We start from the raw sequence: 14,362 nt of genomic DNA on the forward strand, positions 1-14,362 counted from the left end.
TGTTACTGCTCATGTCTCCGCTGTAATCCCACGAGGTCCAGCACTGGGAGTCACAGTCAAGTCTTCATGCAGCAAAAAGAATGTAGATTGGGATCCAGTACGCAGCTGACAACACCCAGAAAGGACATGCCATTGCCAACGTTTGCTTTGCCAAGTTAGATCATATCCTATTTGTATGGTGGTTTTTGTTTGTGTGGGTTTTTTTCTCTTTGGGATTTGGTTTTTTTTGTTTTGTTTTTTTTTTTGGGGGGGGGAGGGGGAAGTATACAATAAAAATATTACTGTAAAACAGCAGTTAAAAAAAGGGTGCATAGATGAGGTTCTTCATAGTGAAGGACCCTGGGTTGTATATTTGTACAAAAAAGGATTAGGGAGGAAAAAAACAAAAGTCCCGAAATCTTGAAGGCAAGCACTGCAGTAAGAGACAGACTGTCCAAGACCAATTTTTAGTCCCATCAGGTCTGTGATTACAGTTTTCCTCATCTACCTCATGAGAGAGATGATCTCACTACCCACTTGTGACTATAAAGTCATAGCTGTGACTCCAGCAATTGAGTTGAGACGGGGAGGAGCTGAAAAGCGTTGGCCTCCAGCCTTCTCCAGGCCCCCGGATGGGTGACGAGGTGCCGTGTCACTGGGATATGCGTTTCAGCTGACCCAGCCATCTGCCTCCATCTGAAGGAGGAGGCACTTCTGGGGTTTGCATGCAACTGCAAGCTGACAGGCAGCTTGCTGGCATCTACCAACAGCATGTTGTCACGTATTTCCGCTTTTCAATATTTCTTTTTCCCTTTCCAAAGCATGGTTTCAAGATGAGGAAGCACTTCTCAACCAATGTGACCAAGATGTACCTTGGATTAAAAAAAAGGAGCCGGGGGGGGAACCCAGAAAAGGTCTGTAGAGGAAAAGGTCAAAACATGGTTGGAGTGGTTTTGCTCACATGTCAATCGAGAATGTAACCTGATGCTGACCACATTCCCCATCCGAAGCTCAACATCACCTGCAAAGCTGCAGATAAATGTTCTTCTGTTCAAACAGAGCTTTTGCTGGGAATCACTGCAAGTCCAAGCACAGGCAATCCTAGGTAAGCCAAGAGCAGGACAGGCTCCGTTACAAGGCCATCATACGTAGGAGAACTGCTGTCGTGTTCCCTTTTCAATAAATGTTTAGTTTCTTTGTGAATGGAAGGCCTGGCATTTTGTCTGTGCCACAGCCAGTGTTGTGTGTGCTTTATATTACAAACATACATGATTTTAACTCCGGCCCACTAGCTAATACGTTTAAAAGTATAAATTCCCTTCTGGAGAAAAGTACTTCCCTACCTGGGTGGCACTGCTAATGTGGACCTTATGCTCCTCTTCCCATTGACAAACAGGCTTTGCTGAGGGGGGACACACTACCTTAATTCCCAAGGCAAAATTTTGTCCACTCCAGGAAAAGTCACATCAATTTTAGTCTTACAACTTTAACCAGAGAGCTTTCACCAGCTGAGGACAGAAATCCCTTGGACAGCATTTATCTTCTTTCAAAATAAAATCAAGTAAGTTCCCTTCTTTAAGGTTTACCGAGCCCTGTAATATAAAGCTGAGAAGCCAGTCAAACAGCCCCTCTCCTCTGTACCAGCAGGACGCTCAGCAACGACCTTGGGGGGAAGAAAATGAAAGAGATACAGTCCCTCTAATAACTGCCATACATCCAATGAAGTGAACCATTACAAACGCAGTCCCCTAAGAAAGATAATAAAACACCTAATGCTGTTCAACTCCTAATATGCATGATATTGAAAGAGCCCTAGATAAGATTACAGAAGCGAAGAGTTAGATCCTACACGAGCTGCATTGGAGCTGCTGACTAGATCCTTACCACCGCTGCACCATGAGTTTCAGCTTTTTATGAATCTAAAGGATTCCTCTTGCAGCCCAGCAGCACTTGAAAGGCTTCTGGGACATTACCACACAGTAATATGAAGCACTGGCGTGGTTTCGGATACTGAGATAGAAAGTCTGAACAAGTAATGACCCACTGGAAAATTCGTAGTGAGAGATGGAAAGATCTGGTACTCTTCAAACACCTACATGTTCTGACTGTGGCTTTGAAGCAAGCCACAACACTGTCTATTGTAAAGAGCACTGTTCCTGTGGAAACAGTTGCTTAATATTGTTAGAGATTGAGTAAGAATAAATACTATATGTGCATAGAACTTTGCAACTACCCATTTACAGGCTAAATTAAAAAAAAAAAAAAAAATATCTCTCTCTCTCTCTCTCTCACACATGCACATATATATAAAAAAAGGAAAAAAGGTCCTGTTCTTATCGTTGACAGTGAAAAAAATTATCAGGCACAGATAAAGAGTATTTTTGTGCAGCTGAAGTAATTAAAAAAACCAAACCCATATTTCTCTGCAAATAAAATTTCATACACCCAGGACTATTAACATAAGGAGACTGTTAGTCAACCTAGAAATGAACCACAAAACTTATACTGAGAAAATGTTGATGGGCTTTTTTGAGGTCAGGAAGATTCTTTCTGAACAATCTTCCAGGAGCCAAGCACAGGGGCACCAAAGGTTGTTTAAAACCAGCAAGTCTCCGTTGCTCTCTTCTCACCTAATGTTAATGTTCAAAACAGGAACAAACACTTCCAAAATGTTACTAAAATAAGAAGTGGCATTGCTTAAAAACAATGAGCACTACATATCCACTGCTGAGGCAAGTCTCTTTGCAGTAAGCTTATTTATATATAGAAATAAATCCACTGACCTCGTATTAATCACAAACACTCTTTTCTCTATGATAAAGGGAAATGACAAACTTGCAAGGACACATCAGAAACCTTCTGAGATTGCATCCACATAAGCCAAAACATGTGATGACTTGAATGATCATTGCTTCTCTTCGAAGAAATCCATCTAGACCCTATAATTTTATTCTTGACAAAATCAGAAAAGTGCAATTCTGAAATGAACCACCCAATGATTTTGGATATAGCTTCAATTCTCCATTCTAAGGTTCTTCTAGAATTCTGGAGTTCTAAAGTTCTTAATACTAAGAGTTTTACCCAACAAAGCGGTCACCAGAGGGAACACAACCAGTCAAAAGGATTTCTCCTCGTTAAACGCAGCACTAAGCGAGAACTGAAATGAGCGTGCATGGTGTCCTCTCTGCCCCACAACACACACGCATTCACGGGCGTTTCTATACCGCGAGCATTAACATCCTGCGCTCCTGCAGAGGTGCAGACACACGCAGCAACTGCTCACCCAAGACAAGCTAAAAGACACGGCTTCAACACCCCTTCAGTGGAGCTTAGGTAACATCAGAGCAGGGTTTTGTACATGTCCAACAGAGGTTGTAGCTGACTGCTGGGAAGAGCATAGGGTTGATTATTAACTGACACATCATTAACCAAGTTCTTTAGTAGAAACAAAATAAAGGGAAAAGCTGTCTTGGTATCAAGCTTTGATCAAATTGAGATTACTGTCCCCAGCCCCAAAGCTTCCCCCCCTTTTCTTCCGGCCGTCACCACTCCTCTGCAAAGGCAGCAGAATGGACTCTGCTTTCGCACGACTCCAAAACCACAGTTCACAGCCCACCACATTAACTCATTCGGCCTTTGACTCATGTTTTGTTTAGCAAGCTCGGCTGTGAAATGGGGTAGGCGAGAAGCAGAGACACGAGCAGGAAGCACTCTACCTCTCCTGCTGCACAGCGACTGCCCGTGGGGCAGAGGAAGACAAAAACCTGCTGGGTATCCTCCTAGATCTGCCCTGTACACATTGCCAGAGCTCACAAGTCACAAGCCTGCTGAAAAAGTGCTCCACCATGGTTAAACAAAACCCATTCCTAGCCTGGATGACGTTGTAAGCATTCACCCAAATGAAGAGGGTTTCATCCATACTAGCATATGAACATATTTTGACTATAAGGGGCTGAAAACCATTCTGTGAGGATCTGCAGCATAGCCTACATTTTTGATGCTTTATTTCCGAGCCTGCCAGACACTCTAGAATTCAAGAGTTTACGTTCCAACACTGTCACTCCAAGACAACGACAAGCCCTAAGGATTCAGATACAGTGAATCCTGACCTGTAGAGACAGCACTGTAACAGTAAATGCAGGGGTCCCGCTGTCCTTCAGCTACAGCTAGAGATCTTAGCCCCAGCCTATACAGATCTGGAACACGCAAGAGAAACCATATCTGCTTCTGTAACATCGCTGCCCATTTCTTCTGTCTGCATCATATCCCTTTTGTCTGGGCTCACTAGCACGGCTCTAGAACTTGCTCCTTTTTTGGACATGAGCACAATGAACTTGATGCTCTTCTAGGCTCACGCTAAAATACTATTCAGCAAGATTTTGCAAAGGAAAGCGAAACATGTTCCTTCCTAGAATCCAGAAGATGGGGAAAAACTTTCTCATCTTTAGTGGCAAGACAGGCTAAATGTTACTTGAGCTAATTATTTGAAAATGTGGTCAAAATGAGTTACTATCATTAAGCACTGATAGGGTTATTATAATAGGGGCTAATTTTTGAGAGGAAAATGGCTTATCCTAGCACAGCTGGGTTTCTACCCAGTTTTGCTCCACACCAAAACGAGAACAGCTTAGTTGCTTGTATAATAGCTGCTAAACCACCACAATTACATCCCACTACGTTAAGGAAGATTTAAACCAGCATTTTTTCTTAGCATAGGTCTGTAAGCTGCCACATCATGAGTTCCTTGCAGAAACAAGGGGCTGAAATTTCTGAGAAAGGAAACTGACTGTAGGGTCATTTCCAGCAATCTCCAACCAGTCGCCCTTCCTCACAAGCCAGTCTCGTAAGCAATTCTTATGGGAGTACCCAAAGCTCCTACACTGGACTTTTTACTGTTATTAAGTAAACAGATAATGAAGTGATAGGTGTGGGGCTCCATCTTGCAACTGATTATCAACAGCAATACTCCCAAAAAAGCTCTATTAGGAGATGGAGGATCACCCTACACATTCGACACCACTGTAGCTTTTGTATTCAATAGCCCAGTAGTTTTGACAAGAAATCTCACCAGGGATTTGGACCGCACAGGAACATTTTCCTCACATGGTTATATTTTCTTCCAGGCTTAGGAGCAAAGTGCCTCACAGCATAAATTTTCATTGAATATATTAATGTTAGATGTCTCAGTCTGTGAATGACCTAGATAATAAACTTATTGCACGGAACCCAATTGCTTCCTCTTTCTCAGAGCTCCATGAGCACTCGCTGTGCTCAATAAATAATGTACAACCCAGCATCATTGTAAACCCTTGTTGCATGCAAGAAGGAGGAAAGAAATGTGGCCAGCTCTTCTCCCAACTGGACCGGTGCAAAGCTGGCAGCATAACTCCATTGGTGCCGTTGGAAACCCACCCATGTAAACCTGGCAAGCAAAAGCAGAGGCAAGCACTGGGCTCCTATTCTGCTGAAATCTCACAGAAGACACAGGCACGCTTTTCACAGAGTGACATTTTACAAGTAGTAAGAAAGGAGGAAGACGAGTTCCACGTCAATGTTATTAAAAATAGATGCCAGAAAGAGGTGAGGTATGGAGAGCAGCTTCTCATGGAGTGTGCGAGAGTTTACATGCGAGGGAAGGATAAGAATTGGGCCCCACTGCATGAAAGGTTTCTCCCTCTCTTCTTCAGATTTAAAGCATTTAAATTTTAAAAGAATTAAAGGATATGAAATAGAGGAAAACATTCAGTAAATCAATCCCCAGATTTCACCGCTTAGAACAACATATTTTTCCTCTGCTCTTCAATTCTGGGGAAAAAAAATGACAAGTTATATGGCCTTGTTTACCAAGGAAAATAAATGCAAGACAAAGTAGGAATTCAAACAGGAAAAGCTAGTTTTTCATTAGTTGTCCTTGATCTAGAAGACCTTCGTTATTCTGAAGGAACTTAGCCCAGAATTGAATACATTTAGTATAGGATGAGCAGTCTAGGTGGAGAGAATCACTCTAGAAACTAACTCACACATAGACGAGCCAACTCCAATGCTATCGGAGATAGCATTTATTTGCAACTATTGTGTCAGATAAAAGCATTTAGGAGTACAGACATCCCATGCTGATCTTTACAGTCATTGTAAAACTGTCACCCTCTTTCCTATCCAGACCGTAGAGCTGGCCAGCTCCAGCGAACTGACACAACCCTAAATGATCTTTCTGACAGTGCACGTCTCTCTCTGACTCACACCTACAGCACTCACCGTATTATGACTGGTCCCTGCTGGAACCTACTACAGCATCTATAAAACTGAACGATGGCATATTTTCTATCCAAAAGCTATAAAAGGATTCCCAAACTAAGACCCCATTGCTACCGTAGGAGGTTTAAGATACTCAAGCAAGTGGAGGTGCATATGAAGACTTTAATTTACAAGTGATGTCGTGCTTACACAACAGAGTAAAATTAAATTTACTCAAGAGAAAAACACAAAATACAGTACTTTGCTAAACTGGAGGCTAATGACAAAGACCTAAGAAAAAAATAAGAAACAAGCAAAGGAAAAACAGAAACCACAGAGCAGGCCAAAGAGAGGGCTAGAAACCAGAAGTGCTGTAGGAAGGTACGAGGGGCTTTTTCAGACCACATCAGACCAGCTGACAAGTCAAAATCCTGCCTCTGAGGATGGCTGGTACTAAACATCTGAGACAAAGGCAGGAAAAACATGTCAATGTTCAGATATGGAACTACCATCTCAAACCTCTCCTCAGCCCCTAAATGCACACTGTCAGACTATCTGTCAGTGTAATTCTTACTACTAGGTGTAATGTCCTGGGACAGCAAAGATACACAGCCTGTTTCTCACATCCTCTCCCTCACTCACCTCCATCTGAGAGGGTTCTGCTGATCTGTCAAGTGATTTCACACTGCAAATGATTTTATCAATTTATTTTTTTTTTAAATGCACAGCAGACATGTGATACACACCAAATCACACGTTTAGAAATATGCCTTGCATGGACGTATTTTCCTCCTCTTCTCTTTTTGACAGAAATATCTGTATTGCACTAAGAAGTTTTAAAAAAAAAAAAAGTAAAAAAATTCCACTAAGGCCTACACAGCATTGTCATGTCGGTTAAAAAAACAGAATAAATACTCTATTGCCCATCTCACAAACTGAAGTCAGCTACCACAGCTGCCCAACTTTTGTTTCTGCACCAGTACTTCACCTCCTGTCTGTTCAACAGCAAGGAGACCTCTCCTGGAAGGAGTCTGGAGAGCTGCCACCCTATCACTGATACAAATACAATCCACTCACTCATGAAACTCAATACTTACGAAACTTGGCAGGTGAACACCAAGAAAAAGTCTTTATGTAATGTCATCTACAGGTTCACACTCCCCTCCCTCCTCCCCTGCCAACATTTTTTTCTATTGGCAAAGCTCCTGGGTAACTACACTCATAGCAGCAGCACGCTCTTACTCCAGCGCAAGCTGCGCTCACCTGAAGGGCAGGTCTGCACCGTCTAATGGAGCACAGAAATGTCCATCCAGCGACAAGGAGAGCCAGTGGACAAGCTGAAATCTTATCCCAAACCTGAAGTCCCAAATGCCCTGCGTCTGTGCAGCCCAGAGCTGCCATCCTTCCCAGGCCGGGCTCCATTGGTTTGCAAGGTGGCACTCGTAGGACACAACCCTGGCTGTGACATGCATCTGTCACACAGACAAGACGCAGGCATCCCCTGTCTGCACCTCTGTCTTGACGGCTGCATCCCTCCATCAGGACACGGATCACCGGTGGGCCAGAGAGCACAAGGCTTTCTGGAGATGCAGTGGTTCCCACGAGGAAGACAGTGGCCAAAAACATGCTGACGGCTGCCAGAGCAACCCTTCTCCCTGCATCTCCCCCGGCCCCACATCTGAGGAGCCCCAGGAACGAGCCGGCAGCTGGTAAAACTGCTCTGGCAGGCCCGTGGGATAGATCTGGTCATCGGTTAGATGCCTCTGGTGTAACATTAACAAGGGCACACAAGGCCTCGCAGGGCAGTGAAAAAGCAATTTTTTCCATCACCTTGGGCCCAGCGCAGACGCTGAGATTTTAGCGGTGAATATCGGTAGCGCCAGAATTGCTGAGGAACGCTTGCTGTCGCACAGCATCGCGCTAACGCCACGAAACCTGACTTCCATCTGTTCGTGGTGCTGGCTTTCAAAATAAAGCAGTATGGTTTCCTCAGCGATTGACTTTCCTGAGCTATGAGAACATCTCGTGATGTCAAAGCATAAAAATTGTCATTGGCATTGCAGAAATTTAAGTCGTTTGTCTGGCCTACCCTAAGTGGCTTAGCAACATTAATTGGATGCTTCAGGATGCACTTTGTTTTAGACATACGTTTGCTATCTTTGATATAATTATAAAGCAAATCTTTCCTTTGCAACCAGCCAGGGCTTCTCGTACCAGCTCCAGCGAGGGCATGGCCCAGGAGAGGAACAACCGCCTGGTGAGCTGGTTAGTTATCCAGGACTCGAGCCTGGTTCTCTCTGCAGGCCCACAAATAACACCGGGGCGGAATAAGTGATCAGAACAAAGATTGCTCACTGTCTTCAGAAGAAAATAAGTCTGCAGCATGGTTTGACATATATTAACTGTGTGCCTAAATAGGCTGAGATTTGGGAGGCAAGAAGGCGCGACGCCTGATCCAGAACCCTTTAGGAAAAGCTGCCAGCAACTCATTTCACTTGATAACTCTTCTGCTCATCTTTTTCTCCATGGTTACACAAAAGGTCCTGGATTTCTTGATTGTATTAGCAAAGCACAATAGCTACAATCAAGCCTAAAACATCAAAGGAGCTTTAATAGTTTGCAAAGAAAGGGCGAGAGTCTTATCCACTTTAGTAAGGGATATGCTTTCATATTGAATTACACTGTAAACCAGTAGACTTTCTAATGGCATTTCAATAGCTTAAACGGCCCCCTTGACAATCTTTTCTGTGGGGTTTATTGCCTATAAGCTCAAAATGGCCAGAAACCAAATCATTACTCAGAAAATACTCCAAACAGAAAGCCTCGGACAGCCTGGATGAAATGCATTTTGACAGAAAGACCTGTGGTAAAAGCGAAATATAAAATGTGAAGAGAGTGAGGCGAGGCCCACGGGGTGCAGAGAGCAGGGCTGGGGACAGAGCTTCCGGGGGTGCTGGGCTCGCTTGTGCTGCAGTCACCCCACTGGCCCCCTCCTCCTCCTCCTCCGCACACAGCCTGTCTGAAAAGAGCAACCCCAGGGCTGGGAGCATGGGTCTGCAAACACCCTCAGGAGCTTCTTCTGCCATGACTGATGCTGCTGAAGGAGATATGGGCATCAGCCCTTGGCCTGCCCCCTCTCCCTCCGACCGGGGCTTGCAGGTAATTCAGCAGCAAAACCACCAGCTGAGCAACAGGCAACAGCAGAAATAGAAAGCTAACCCTGGCATCAAAGTCAACCCCGCACCCCAGCAACCACATCAGCAAGGGCTTCGACGAACAACTCCAGAAAACCTTGTGTGACTACATGAGCTTGGGCCTCAACCAGCCGCCCGCTCCAAGAAGCTGCCACCAAGCCGGAGAGCCGAAGCGCCGGCGCATGGGCTGGCAGGCAAAGGCAGCGCCGGCTGACGAGCCAACTGTGTAGGCAGCAGACTGGGCTCCAGCCGGCAACCTATGTGCCCACCACGCTGCGGAGCCAGAGGGCCTGGGTACCTTTCAGTGGGGTTTGGGTTGAGCTTTCGGCTCAGCGGCTGCTCGCAGCCAGGGAAAGCGACGTGGTGATAGTTGCACAGCCTTTCCCAGCCAAACTGCACTGGGTGGGAAAGCGTGCTCCTCTCCTACACACTCCTCCGCCATTCCCAGATCCCTTCCCAACTCCAACAGCATCAAAGAAACAGTTTTCAAGACATAGCTATGGAAAAACAGACTAAGGAATGTGCTAGAAATCCAGTACCACAACAGGACCAGGCACCCGGCTGCACGAAGGCGAGCCATACTCATACTCTGTTGTACCCAGTTCGAAGCCAGGGCATGAACTCCAGTCCCACAGACCTCTACCAGCATCCCAGTGGCTCCGACCACTGGAAATTGGCGCTTCTCGTGCTTTGACCAAACCTTTCCGTCTAACACACTCTCAGGCAAAACGCCTATGTTCCCCAAGGATGCTCACAGTTACCAGTCAGTCTGTTTATTGGGGAGGAGCTCGTGGATGAGCAAGAAATAGGACTCCTAACTAGCTCAACTTCTGATGCTGAAACTGGGCAGTAAGCATGCAGCTCTTCATGACGCACTCAGCTCCAGTCCTTCTCATCTGCCTTAAGCAGTAAAACTCTTACTAGCATCATATGCCCCAGGATTATTTAGTATCTGACAAATAGACACAATTTTTCCTTTATTTATTACAGCCTTTGTTTTAGGCTGCAAGGCACACTCGGGTAGCCTTGGTGCATGGGACTCTGCTGGCATTTTGAAGGGTTTGTTCGTAGGGCCAAAGGACAGCTGTATGCTGAAGGAAAGAAACAGAAGCTGAAATTCTGGTAGCTTTCCAAAACCATCTTATCTTCTGCAGTGGGTTTTTCTTTCCACTATTCCCATTCAACGTAATAACTGCATATCAGTAATAATAACTACAGAAACAACTTAAAACTTACCAAGAAATAGGGAAGGAGCTTAGTTTACTCAAGCCTAGTTTGCAATTAATGTGCAGCGTGACTTTCGCACAGATCAGAGATCTGCATATGTACATGGTTGTCACATGCATGGAAACAGAAATCATATGGACAGATTGCTATTGTTATCTCAGCCTGCTACTGACCTGTGGAAGGAGACTCCATTTACTCCTTCTCTACAAGCTGCAGTCCATCTCTACAGGTGGGCACAGGCTGATGCAGACACAAAACACTGCATCGCAAAATCCTCTGTCAACAGCTATAAAGTATTTTTGGCTTCCTGATGCAAGTTTTGCCCACCTGGAGAACACTCTGCAGCAAAGCGGGAGTTAAATCAAGAAGCAACCATACCGTATTTGGCCTGCAGCACCCTGGCTCTCTGCCAAGGTCATGATGGTCTGGGGAAGAAGTTGCATTCTCCTTCAACTCTTCAATGTAATGTTCAGTAAATACAACTGCATATAAACACGGGTAAAACACAATTCTTTTTGCCTTAAGAAAGAAAAAAAATCATAGGAAAGGATACAGGCGAAAGAGCTCAAGTTAAGGAATGCATGAGAATTATTTGTCTTAATCTCTTCCTGCACACATGAGCAAATGGTAACAAACTCCTCAGGAAGTTGCAATTGGCTCATTAATCTTATAGTGCATCTGTTATCTAATTTCCTTCAGTATACTCTGATAATTCGCTACTTCAAGATCAAGGTTTAATTTTAACTTCTTGTTAAAGTCCTAGAAATGATAACATCTCTACCCAGCGACTAACAATTTTTACAATCTACAATTGCAATTAAGTAATTCCCTAGTAACAATGCAATTCAGTATCTGTAAATAGTGTTTCCCCAAGCTTAAAAATTACTTCAGCTACTACATAAAACTCACAGGAATAATCCTAAGTATTGTAAACATCTCCCCTTTCAGTTACACTCAGTACTCCAAATTATTTATGTTGTTTCACTGACGTATGACTGCTTCCTATACTGCACTCAGAGACAGCTAAAGAGAAGATACTACCTTTTAAAGATGCACATGACGAGTAAAAAGATCTTAGCATATGCTAGAGCAAAATTAAATGCTTTAAAAGACAAGTTTCAACCCTGAAGTAAATCATAACAGAACAGCTTTCGGATAGCAGCCAGCTTAATTCTCTACTGCATTGCACCTGGCAGGGTCATGCGCACCTGTGTAAAATGCTACCATTCAGGTTTGCACAATTTCACACCCACACAGGAAAATGCCTACCAGAAAGAACACAGTACCGGAGAGATCGCTCCCAGTTTTAACTGCATTACAGCATGTTGAAGGCAAGATGGCATTTAATTGACAATATTAATAAAAACTACTGCTCTGCAACTTGACAAGTAAATATGAAAAAAGGGAAACAGAGAGAAGGATCTTAAAGTTGATAAGCTCTTACAGATTTGATCTGCGCAAAGTTAGTCAAATGTCTTTAATATCTACTACACAAATTAAAAAATATCTAGACAGTGCTAATGTGTTTACTAGAAAGACTTCAGAAAACAATCAAAATGGTTAGAAGAAAAAGGGTCAGTTTTGAAAAGTCTCTGGAACATGGATTTTAAGAGAACTCTGTCCTAGTACCCAGTGGGATGACTCAGGTGTATGAGCATTACTGATGAGGCAGTTCGTGTCCATACACTTACTCATCTGCATAAGTGTTTGGGGTCATAATTGCAGTGATGTACCTGCAAGTCATCTGGGAAGCACCAATGCTTACACACCAACTGCTCCTACTTGCCTCCCGCTGACACTTCCCACAGTTCTCACAAGAGGTGGTGACCAGTGTTACAACTAATCACTTTTTTTTTTCTTCCACATTTACAGACAGAGCAGCATGAGCCTGAGAGCTCACGCCAAAACTTTTGGGCCAGCACGTGAGCTGAGAGACTGGCCCAGGTAATCCCTGGCAGCTTGGCTCTCCAGAGGAGAGCTCAGGGAGCAGAGGCAACCACCTGCCCTGCCCTGTTTGGCTGCTATCAATTCAAGGAGGATTTGGAGTTTACCAATATATTGTCCTTGTCTCTGAAAAGTGAACGTAAAAATTCTATTTCAAATCAAAATGAAAAATCGTGCACAACCAAGTAAGTGTAAGCCAGGGTAAACTTTGAGGATTCACCAATTTTCCCCTCACTCCATTAATTCCTTCCTTGCCTGTATGTGCTTTTGCTTTGGGGATGGAAAAAGGGCAGTATGAAGGATTTCAGAGCAGAGGTGTTGCAAATCATCTACAAATCCCTTGTGGTGTCTTGTATCGTGCCAGCAGTTCATGGACCTTGGGTTAGTACAAACCAGCATTTCCTATCCTTCTGATTACACAAAACCCCGTGACAGCCTTGCTGGATTTATCAAGACATATTAAATTATCAGGGCAAGATGCTGTTCCCCGTTATCATGTGATCCTGGCTGCACGCTATGCAAGATGCTAACGAAGCAAGTCAAAAGGAAGGGGAGAGGGGAAAGGGAACAGAAGATGAATGCTTGCTCACCCCCCACTAAATCCACCCCAGTTGTAATTTTTAGACATTAACTGAAAAGGAGAGCAGTAGCTCTTAGCCTCTGTCTATATGCCCAGATATAACATCAGTTTACATCAGTCTAGTTAAAAAACTCACCGATTTCCCACCCATCAACTCACAGGTACAGGAGTTCATAAAACACGTGCCTATCCAGCAGGGATAAGAGACTTTTCCCTCACCAAAGGCCAAACAAGCATTTTGGACCACAGACTGCACCTGTCCTAAAAATCAGCACTGCAGGATGGATAAAATGAAGGCAACAATGGGCCCCTGGACATGCATGCATCCACACCGGAGGCAGTATTATTATAGATATTTTAGTAACATAAATAAGGCCACCACCTTTGCAACAGAGCAGTCCAATCCCACGTGTAGCCAGACCCAGTGCAACTCGGACGCCAGCCTCCCGAGAGGACAGGGCCTCTCTCAACAGCAAAGAGGAAACGCCCCCAGTAAACCAACACGAAGAAAACCCTCAAAACCACAGCGCTCTGTCCCGAGCTCACTCCTTTGCCCTGGCCCATATGGGTCTGTTCCATATTTAAAACTGTTTTAGCACAAGTCCCAGGAGCAGTTTCTCTCCAGCGGCACAACTAGCCCGGGAAGGTGGGTACGCCCCCAACCCGCCATGAACTCTGCTCTGGCTGTGCTGTCAGGAGCAATACCTGAGCTAACTCGTTTGAGGCTAGCTTGGATCCCTCTGCCCGACACACAATCACATCAGTGACTGTCTGAGAGAGACCACCTTTAGTGCATGAACCTCAAGCCTAACCATAGGGTACCTAAGTACACCGTAAGAAGGAAAAAAAAAAAAAAAAGTACCAAACCTATTAATCAATCCTGGAACTGGTATTTCCCTGTAATGACCCCAGAGGTGTAGCATCACACCTCAGTCACAGACACCGGCTGAGAACAGAAAGCACCAGCATTCTCCCCAGCGATACAGTCGAGATGCCTATCTGTTCTCTACAGTGTCAGCTCTCTTTCCTCCACGTCTGATTTTATTGTGGTGGTTACCTGACCACGCGTGCTGAACTTCCTGGCCTCAAAAAGTTAATACCTATCTTAACCTCAGAAATTCTCAGCTCTTCTGCAACTTCTCTACCCAGAAGAAATGCCTTCCCCCCCCCCCCCCCCCCACTTTTTTTCTCCGAACATCTACAA

General features: G+C 44.5%; 1 protein-coding gene across 1 annotated transcript in view; it reads right to left on the reverse strand.

Moving 5' to 3' along the window:
- The window catches only part of PRKCH (protein kinase C, eta), a gene marked incomplete at both ends in the record, with an annotated part of 58,060 nt that overhangs the window by 42,633 nt on the left and 1,065 nt on the right, over positions 1–14,362 (reverse strand). The window lies entirely within an intron of this gene.

This window comes from Fulmarus glacialis, unplaced genomic scaffold, assembly GCF_000690835.1.
Source record: "Fulmarus glacialis isolate BGI_N327 unplaced genomic scaffold, ASM69083v1 scaffold5192, whole genome shotgun sequence".
Classification (NCBI taxonomy): domain Eukaryota; kingdom Metazoa; phylum Chordata; class Aves; order Procellariiformes; family Procellariidae; genus Fulmarus; species Fulmarus glacialis.